General features: G+C 42.2%; 1 long non-coding RNA gene across 1 annotated transcript; it reads left to right on the top strand.

The window, feature by feature from the left end:
• Positions 1-28: 28 nt before the first annotated feature.
• LOC309525424 lies at positions 29-2,854 on the top strand. The gene is made up of 2 exons (XR_014216263.1): positions 29-2,045; positions 2,078-2,854. It is a non-coding gene; the product is annotated as an uncharacterized lncRNA (long non-coding RNA).
• The last annotated feature ends 5,328 nt before the right edge of the window (positions 2,855-8,182 follow it).

Below are 8,182 nucleotides of genomic sequence, written 5' to 3'. Positions count from 1 at the left end.
TGCAGTAGATGAGGTATTCACGTTACACATCTGTGCACGGTATTTCTTCTGAGCTTTAGCAACCCAAAAGAAGTGAGACAGTCAGATACAGCATTGATCCGTATATCTGTAACCTGTAATGGGAGCTCTCCTCAACGTGGCAACTTGAAGGTGTGGGCGGAAGCAGAATTTCCCAAAAGCCACAGCTGTGCTGCTAGGTAATATCTAAAGGCCCATTGGCGTGACATGGTGTTCCCCCATTTAGGCTTGGGAATTCTGTGCAAATGCATTGTGGGGAATGACGCTAACCAGTAGTAGCCAGTGGGGTGGGGCCTCCCGACACCAGTATTGCTCAAGTTTGCCTGGATGGCACTGGAGTAGGGTGGAAGTGAGTTCAAAGCTGTAGCAACCCATATCGGGAGCGTGGCTCTGTAGCTCTGCCCGCCTGCAGCAGCCATGATGGATGCCAGTTTTAGGGCAGGTGGACGTTGCAGTTCTCTCATCAGCACCGTCCCACAATGTACCGTCTTGCGGGACTCCATTAGAAGAGGTATTCTGAATGGGCAGAGGAAAAAGAACCAACCAACCGATTCCTTCAAACAGCTAGCAAACCAGGAGGAAGAATATCTGACTTTGACTGCACAGCGCAGATCAAAGCAGAATTTGGAACGTTGCCACGTCAAGTAAAACATGCCTATCTCACATTATGCACATTTAGAAAAGCCTTTCTGCCTTACTTTATAAGAATATTGAAGAGCTATCTGTGGGATTTCCTAAGCAGTGTGTGTGCCGGTTTGACTGTGCTGAAACTGCAGCTGCATTGTGTGTGCAGTCTGCAAAGTCCTTAAAAACAACAATAATAAATTCAAAACTAATTCTTTCTTTTTAAAGCGTTGTGCGTAGTCAGTTCCCTTTTTTAAAAATCAGTTGACTGATAGCATTGCGGAATTTGGGGAAATGCTGAGTTGATGATACGCCGCGTGGTACTTCTTTTTCTAAAATGCTGTTACAATTCAAAGTGCCGTGTGGCAGCAACGCCTAAGCGATCATCCTGTGTTTTTTTCATTTTAATGCACAATGCTTTAGAAATATATTGCAGCTATGCACAAACTGCTCAAACTGTACTTGAGCAATTATATATGGGAAAACTATGGTCTGCTGGTGTCTGGTATCTCAAACCTTTTTTAAAAAATACAATCATATTATCAGGACAAAGTAGAAACTTATGATTTCTTTTTTTTAAAGAAAAAAGAAAAAACCAATAGCACAACAGTACAAAAGGCTTCCCATTTGCCAGGACAGGTCAGTTTCTTTGTTTAGACTGAACTTGTTGCTATCTGCCCCCCACCCCGGTCCACATTTAAAATAGCACACACTAACAAAGTTGGGTTTTTAGAAAACAAAAGTCAGGTTGGGTGTTTTTGTTTTTTTGCAGGCTTTCACAACAGATGGGTGTTGAAGGATAAGACAATCACAAATTAATCAACGCTTTTTCAAATTCCTCCCAGAACATAGTATCTTTCTGCTCAATTCAGTGAAAGCTCCTGTATACCCTCTACTGTTGGTTATGTTTGGGGACTGTACGTGCTTGGTGCATGAGTTTGCAATGATTTGGAGCAGACTTCCACAACCTACTGCCCTCCAAATGTTTGGGATGGCAACTCCCATCAGCCCCAGGGCCATTGGCAGTTGAAATTCCAAGCTTTTAGACTGTTGGTGCCAACACATAGCACCAATGCTTAAAAGTTTGCACTGGTTACCCCTATGCAACTGAGCTGAGTTCAAGGCCATTTAACTACTTGGGCTCAAGATACCCAAAGGACCACCTCATATTGTATATCCCTGTTTGATCACTAGCTTATTAGTGGTCCCCTGTGGCTCAGGTGCTGAGATTGTGTCTACCAGGAGGACATGCTTTCAAAGTTGTACGTCCAACTGTGGAGTTTCCTCCCAGCTGAGATCAGACCTGTTGACCTCCTGGTCCCTTGGTGAAGACTTTTTTGATCAGTTGCAATTGATTTTGAGATGCGTGCTGTATCGCTCTTGTACACCGCTTAGAAATGAGGGTTCTAAGCGGTATATAAATGGCTAAATCCAGAGGGCACCAGGCTGGGGGAAGCTTGCTTAGAAGCGTTCTCTTTCTGCAACGCTGTCATTGTGGATAATGGAAATGAGAGACACAAATGCATCTTAACACAAACAGCCCATGTTAATTTTTTTAAAAAGGCAGTCTTAGCTCTTGCCTTTGCCACAACCCCAGTGCTGCCTTTTCATTCCTTGAAAGACCTCTGCTCTTCCCCTAAATCATCCTGTCCAATACATATAAGCAGATTGCAATGAATTCCAGGCTTCCATATTAGCATTACCATTTTAGAAGCTTTACTTTTTCGAAATTCTGTGAGCTGTCTCATTAATGCCATCAGGATTATCAGCTTTCCAAATGATGATTGCTCTTAATTTATTGTGCAAGGGTATATTTAACTTCCCTGGTTCCTGGTGTCTGCAAGCCAATGTCAACTTAAAAATAAAATGAAATAAAGCACTAGTTCACTGAATATGTCACTTTTGGTTTTTATTATACAAAAACCATAATCCTTTTTCTAAAAAAATATGTTGAATCACTTATTCTTTATAGCGACTCCTGTCTGTGAGAGCAGACAGGAATCTAATGATCCTAGCTATTAAAATGCTATTTAATGTAAAATATTTCACTTGTGTTCTTCAGATATTATGTAAATCTACTATGTCCTCTTCTTTGTTCTGTACATTTAATGTACATATTTTCGTCTCGTGTGATTTGTATATTTCACTGGTTTTTAAAAAAAGGCTTATGCCGTAACGGAAAATAGACTATAAAAATAAAATGTTGGTTATATATTGGGAGGTGGCTTTAATTCTTTTGGAAAGAGGGTTTTTATTTCAACAAGGAGCAAAGCTGCTTTAAAGAAATACTTTGTGTTAAGATAGGCAAATGACAAACAAACTGAATTTTAGAAACTGTGTAAGAAGGGTGTGGGGAACTAAAACTCCCATCAGCCCTAGAAAGTGTGGCCAGTGGCAAGGGGGAATGGGAGTTGTAGTTCCACAACATATGGTGAGCCAAAGTTTACTTGCTACGATACGATAGAAATGCTTTAAAGTACAACCTTATATTTATCTAGGTAGAAGTAAGCTCCATTGAGTTCATTGGGGTCCAATCCCAGGTGCATCGATACAGCAAGTAAGAATGGAGACTTGGTAGAACCTTGAGGCTGCTGCTAAATTCCAGAATGAGAATCCTGAGCACTTTCAGTAGACAGTTTTTTCCTGATCTAGCTTGCACTGTCTAGATGGATGAGAAACCATATGCACAAGTGAATCTTGCCTATTCAGGTCCCCTCCCTCAGCCAAAAGCCAGTGGATCCTTTTTGGGAAAGTTAAAACAGGACTGATCGGCTGTTCAGAACGCAGAGCTGGATTCATCTCCCTTTTCTCTACCCAAACAATTAGTTGTTGAAGCATTTTTTTTACACCCAGGCTCAACTGCTTTGTGCATGCTGTGCTGGACTTTACTTCAATTCTGATTTTGCCTTATAAACAGGAAAAGCGAGAGCTCTCTCCTTAGGATAAGACTAAATACCTGAAGGAGCGTCTCCACCCCCATCGTTCAGCCCGGACACTGAGATCCAGCACCGAGGGCCTTCTGGCAGTTCCTCATTGCGAGAAGTGAGGCTACAGGGAACCAGACAGAGGGCCTTCTCGGTAGTGGCGCCCACCCTGTGGAACACCCTCCCTTCAGATGTGAAGGAAATAAGCAGCTATCCTATCTTTAAAAGACATCTGAAGGCAGCCCTGTTCAGGGAAGTTTTTAATATTTAATGCTGTACTGTTTTTAACATTTGATTGGGAGCCGCCCAGAGTGGCTGGGGAAACTCAGCCAGATGGGTGGGGTATAAATAAATTATTATTATTATTATTATTATTATTATTATTATTATTATTATTATTTATTATTAATTACAGAAAGGATTTGGGACACTGGGATGTTGCTGTTGAATGCCAACAAGTCCACCAGTGGTCATGCCATTGAAAACTGTTGAGAGATTACATTCTTTATGCAAAGGAGACTGCTACTGATGCTCCAGCCAAGTTGCCAGATCTTTGATAGCAGTTCAGAGGCTGTAACTAAGACTGGCAAAGCTGGAGGTGATGGCTCCATCAAGGCAGCACCAGAAGGCACAAACATGTCCCTGGCCGTTTCTGTGTGTATGTGGTATCTGGAGTAGGCCTGGAGGGATGTGTTTGCTCCTGCAGTGAGAGCATTGATTTCAGAGGGTAGGAAGCAATAGCAGCCTGTGTGGTGGGACAAAGCGGTGGACCCACCCTCCCAACACTGCCGTCTCTTAGCTTACCTGAAAGGGGCTGGGTGGTGGCTCCTTAAGTGCAACGTCTGGATTTGCTGTTCAGATGCGTCCATGCAGCTCTGTCTTGCCATCACCCCATTGCAGGCCTGTCCAGGTAAGCTGCAATAACACCCGTGCCAGGATAGTGGCTCACCACATGGGCCACTGCTGTGACGAACCAACAAGGAGCTTGGCTAGAAGACCTGTGGAGGTTGGACTCCACAATTCTATAAGATGCCTTTCTAGTTTTCACGAGCTCTTTCCTTCTTTGCATCCATGCTTTGTATTCACGTTTGCCAAAGCTTGGGGTGGGCGTTAATAGAACAACAACAACCCTAAATGATTTTAATCTCTTGCACACTGCATTAAAATTTTAGTAACTCAGGGTGGTGGATTCAGAGATCTTGTATGAATCAATCATTCGAAAGGATAACTCACACAGCTGAGGACGACTTTCACAGAGGAGCATCTGAACCTGCCTTTATTTTCTGGAAATGGGGAGTTAGTGACAAAGTTAAAGGAGCCTTAGTAGAAAAAAACCATGATGAATACCAGCAGCTGGACAAAAAAGGAAATTATATAGATAGATTTCAAGTTCACCAGGAGAAACTTGGTCCACTCCTCATTTGATTTCTTGAAATCTCTGCCACCTCAGCAAATCTTGATAGATTAGCTTTATTTTTTTCAAAAAAAGGCTAGCCTAACGTACTGAACCTCTCTTTGGGTGCCAAGAATGTGTTACACCACAAAAACAGAAGATCAACATGTAGCGTGCTTTAAAATAGCACTTCTGGGTAAATGCAATTTCTGTGGTCCGATTACTCACATCTGGTTCCATTTTTCTTCACTTGTATATTGACCAGCGTTCTTTATTGCGAAAGCACCGACCTCCAGTTCTCTCGGTCAGCATTTCTGGGGGACTGGAGTGTGTTCAAATTCTTTCTAATAACAGGGAAATTAACAAATTTATATCTTGGAAGCAGCAGCGGCATAGTTGTGCTACGGACAGAACAGAGATGATTTTAGATTTCAACCAAGTTTATCCGTTTTGGTTCTTTGTAGCTTTCCTACCTTGACAGTAGGTCTAAAATATTTGGAATATTTCTTTAAAACTGCAGCCTTGGAGCAGCAACAACAAAATCTGTCTTGATGTCAGAGCAAGGGTTTTAGATATAAAACAAACCGGCTATCAGATACACTCCCATCTAAAATTGTGCGGCATGAGAGTGAGTGCTAGAAATGGTGCAAACTTGGGATATGGTAGAAAAGTTAGCAAATGATTGCCTGCCCTGAACTATTTGGATGAAATGGACCGTAAATCCATTTCTTTTAATTAAAAAAAAGTCCAAATGGGAAGTTACAATGCAGAAGAACACTGCTAGATTTTGGGGAAAGATTACTGATTACAGTATGAGGTCATCATATAATATTGAGGCAAATAAAATTCTAATGCAGTGCGTGCAATGTGAAGGTCTGGTAGGAAAAAGCCAAAAGCAGCAGTAGGCTTTTTCAGAGTTCTTAAGCAACATTTTTAAAAAATTACCTGTGTGCTTTTTCACAATAAAATCTTAGCTTTAATACAGAAATATTTCCCACATTTTAAAAATTCATCTGGACTGTTATTATTAATAATAATATTAATAATAATTTCTGAATTATTTTTTAAAAAACTCAACCTGCAACTGGTACCCTTTCAAGCACTCCTTCAATTTTTGGCCACAATTACCCTAATTTTTACAGAACATAAAATGTTTATTACTGATTCCTCCCCACCCCCACTACAGTGATACCTCTGGTTACAAACTTAATTCGTTCTGGAGGCCCGTTCTTAACCTGAAATCGTTCTTAACCTGAGGTACCACTTTAGCTAATTGGGCCTTCCGCTGCCGCTGCACCGCCGGAGGAGCACAGTTTCTGTTCTCATCCTGAGGTAAAGTTCTTAACCTGAGATACTACTTCCAGGTTAGCGGAGTCTGTAACCTGAAGTGTTTGTAACCCAAGGTACCACTGTATTCAGAAACGCTTATTAGCTTTGTTTTTAATTGGACATCCGATATCTATTAGAAAATAAGATACTATTAAAATATTTTCAATTTAAATTATAAAATGAAATAAACGTTTCTCCACTGTGATTTGCAGAATATTCATAAATGATATTTTCACAATAAACCCAAAGCAGTTCTAGTCATCTCTCTCAAAGGTATCCTCAAGATATCAGCCACAATTCTGAAATTTGTACCCAAAGTGGTGAGAGGTGGCGGTGATATGGCCTGTGTGCATCTGCCTGCCAGATCATGTTATCGTTGCTGCCTTACTATCCTAATTGCTTCCTTTGGTGTGAGCTTAGTATTAAAGAATCAAAGAACTGCAAGTTGGAAAGAGCTCCGGGGGTCATCTAGTCCAATCCCCTTCTTACCCTCCCATTGCTGAAGATATCAAAGCTGACAACAGCGAACTCCTGGATGCATATAGTTCCAGGATCTCTAATGGGTGCCATAGCTATATGTGCTGGATTAGGCAATTAGATGCCAGGAGTTACACATAGGCCACCTTTTCCCATGTTCAGTTTCCAATCTAGCACGGCAGGCGCATGCACACCAGCTTCTGTGCACCCATGCCTCTTGCTAAATTGGTATAAATGTGAAAGTGGGCTACTTTCATCACTTCAATGTCTATTTGCTGACCTATGATTCATACTGTTGTTGTTTAGTTGTGTCCGACTCTTCGTGACCCCATGGACCAGAACATGCCAGGCACTCCTGTCTTCTACTGCCTCCCGCAGTTTGGTCAAACTCATGTTGGTAGCTTTGAGAACACTGTCCAACCATCTCATCCTCTGTCGTCCCTTCTCCTTGTGCCCTCCATCTTTCCCAACATTAGGGTCTTTTCCAGGGAGTTTTCTCTTCTCACGAAGTGGCCAAAGTATTCCTTCATGGATCACTGCTTGTCGTGGTGAAGGGGCTTGAGCTATAACTCAGAGAAGCTATGAGCTACGCCATGCAGGGCCACCCAAGACGGACAGGTCGTAGTGGAGAGTTTTGACTAAACGTGATCCACCTGGAGCAGGAACCAGCAAGCCACTCCAGTATCCCTGCCAAGAAAACTCCAGGGAGTGCTGGTGGCACCAACAAATTGGGGGGGGGGTTGCACAAAAGGCTCAAAGTATATTTCTAGGTGGTTGAGTTGTGCTCCACATGTTAAGAACTCTGAAAGAAAAAGAACATTATATATTAATGGCAGGAGTCCAACTATGGGGGAAGCTCTGTGTTTGGGGGGCAACCCACCTCTCTGGTGCAACCCATGCTGATTCTGACACTTTAAAAAAAACCATGATGCAGGTTACTTCTGGAGAGAATAACACCATTTGCTTTGTTTTTTAAATGATCAATATTGGGTGCAGTGAGCTGGTGTTTGGGCTGTTCTGACACATCTTCACAGCTGCCTTCTGAAGGATGTGGCAAGTCATTTGCTCAACCACAAGCCTTGTTCACCATGCCAAAGTCTCCTGGGAAACGCCGCTTAATGTTGATTTCATCAGACAACCACCGTCTTAAAATAGGTATGGGAATTACCCCTAAACCGTCTTAAATCCAAGTTCTGTGGTCCAGTTAAACCAAATGCACTATCCCCTGGGAATCGTATTCGGAGGAGCACGTCCATAATACTTGCCTGTGGTTCTCCCTCGATGGTTTAGCATAAGTATGTGTGTTTGGGTGGGTGCATAACCCTATAGGTTGCAATCCAAAAAAGGGTGCTATACAGGTTTAGCCAGATCTATATGCAGAAACAATTCCACATAGGTATGATTCAGGGATCGACCA

The sequence above is a fragment of the Podarcis vaucheri genome (assembly GCF_965113315.1).
Source record: "Podarcis vaucheri genome assembly, chromosome: 2".
NCBI lineage: Eukaryota > Metazoa > Chordata > Lepidosauria > Squamata > Lacertidae > Podarcis > Podarcis vaucheri.
This window is presented reverse-complemented; position numbering and strand designations above follow the sequence as displayed.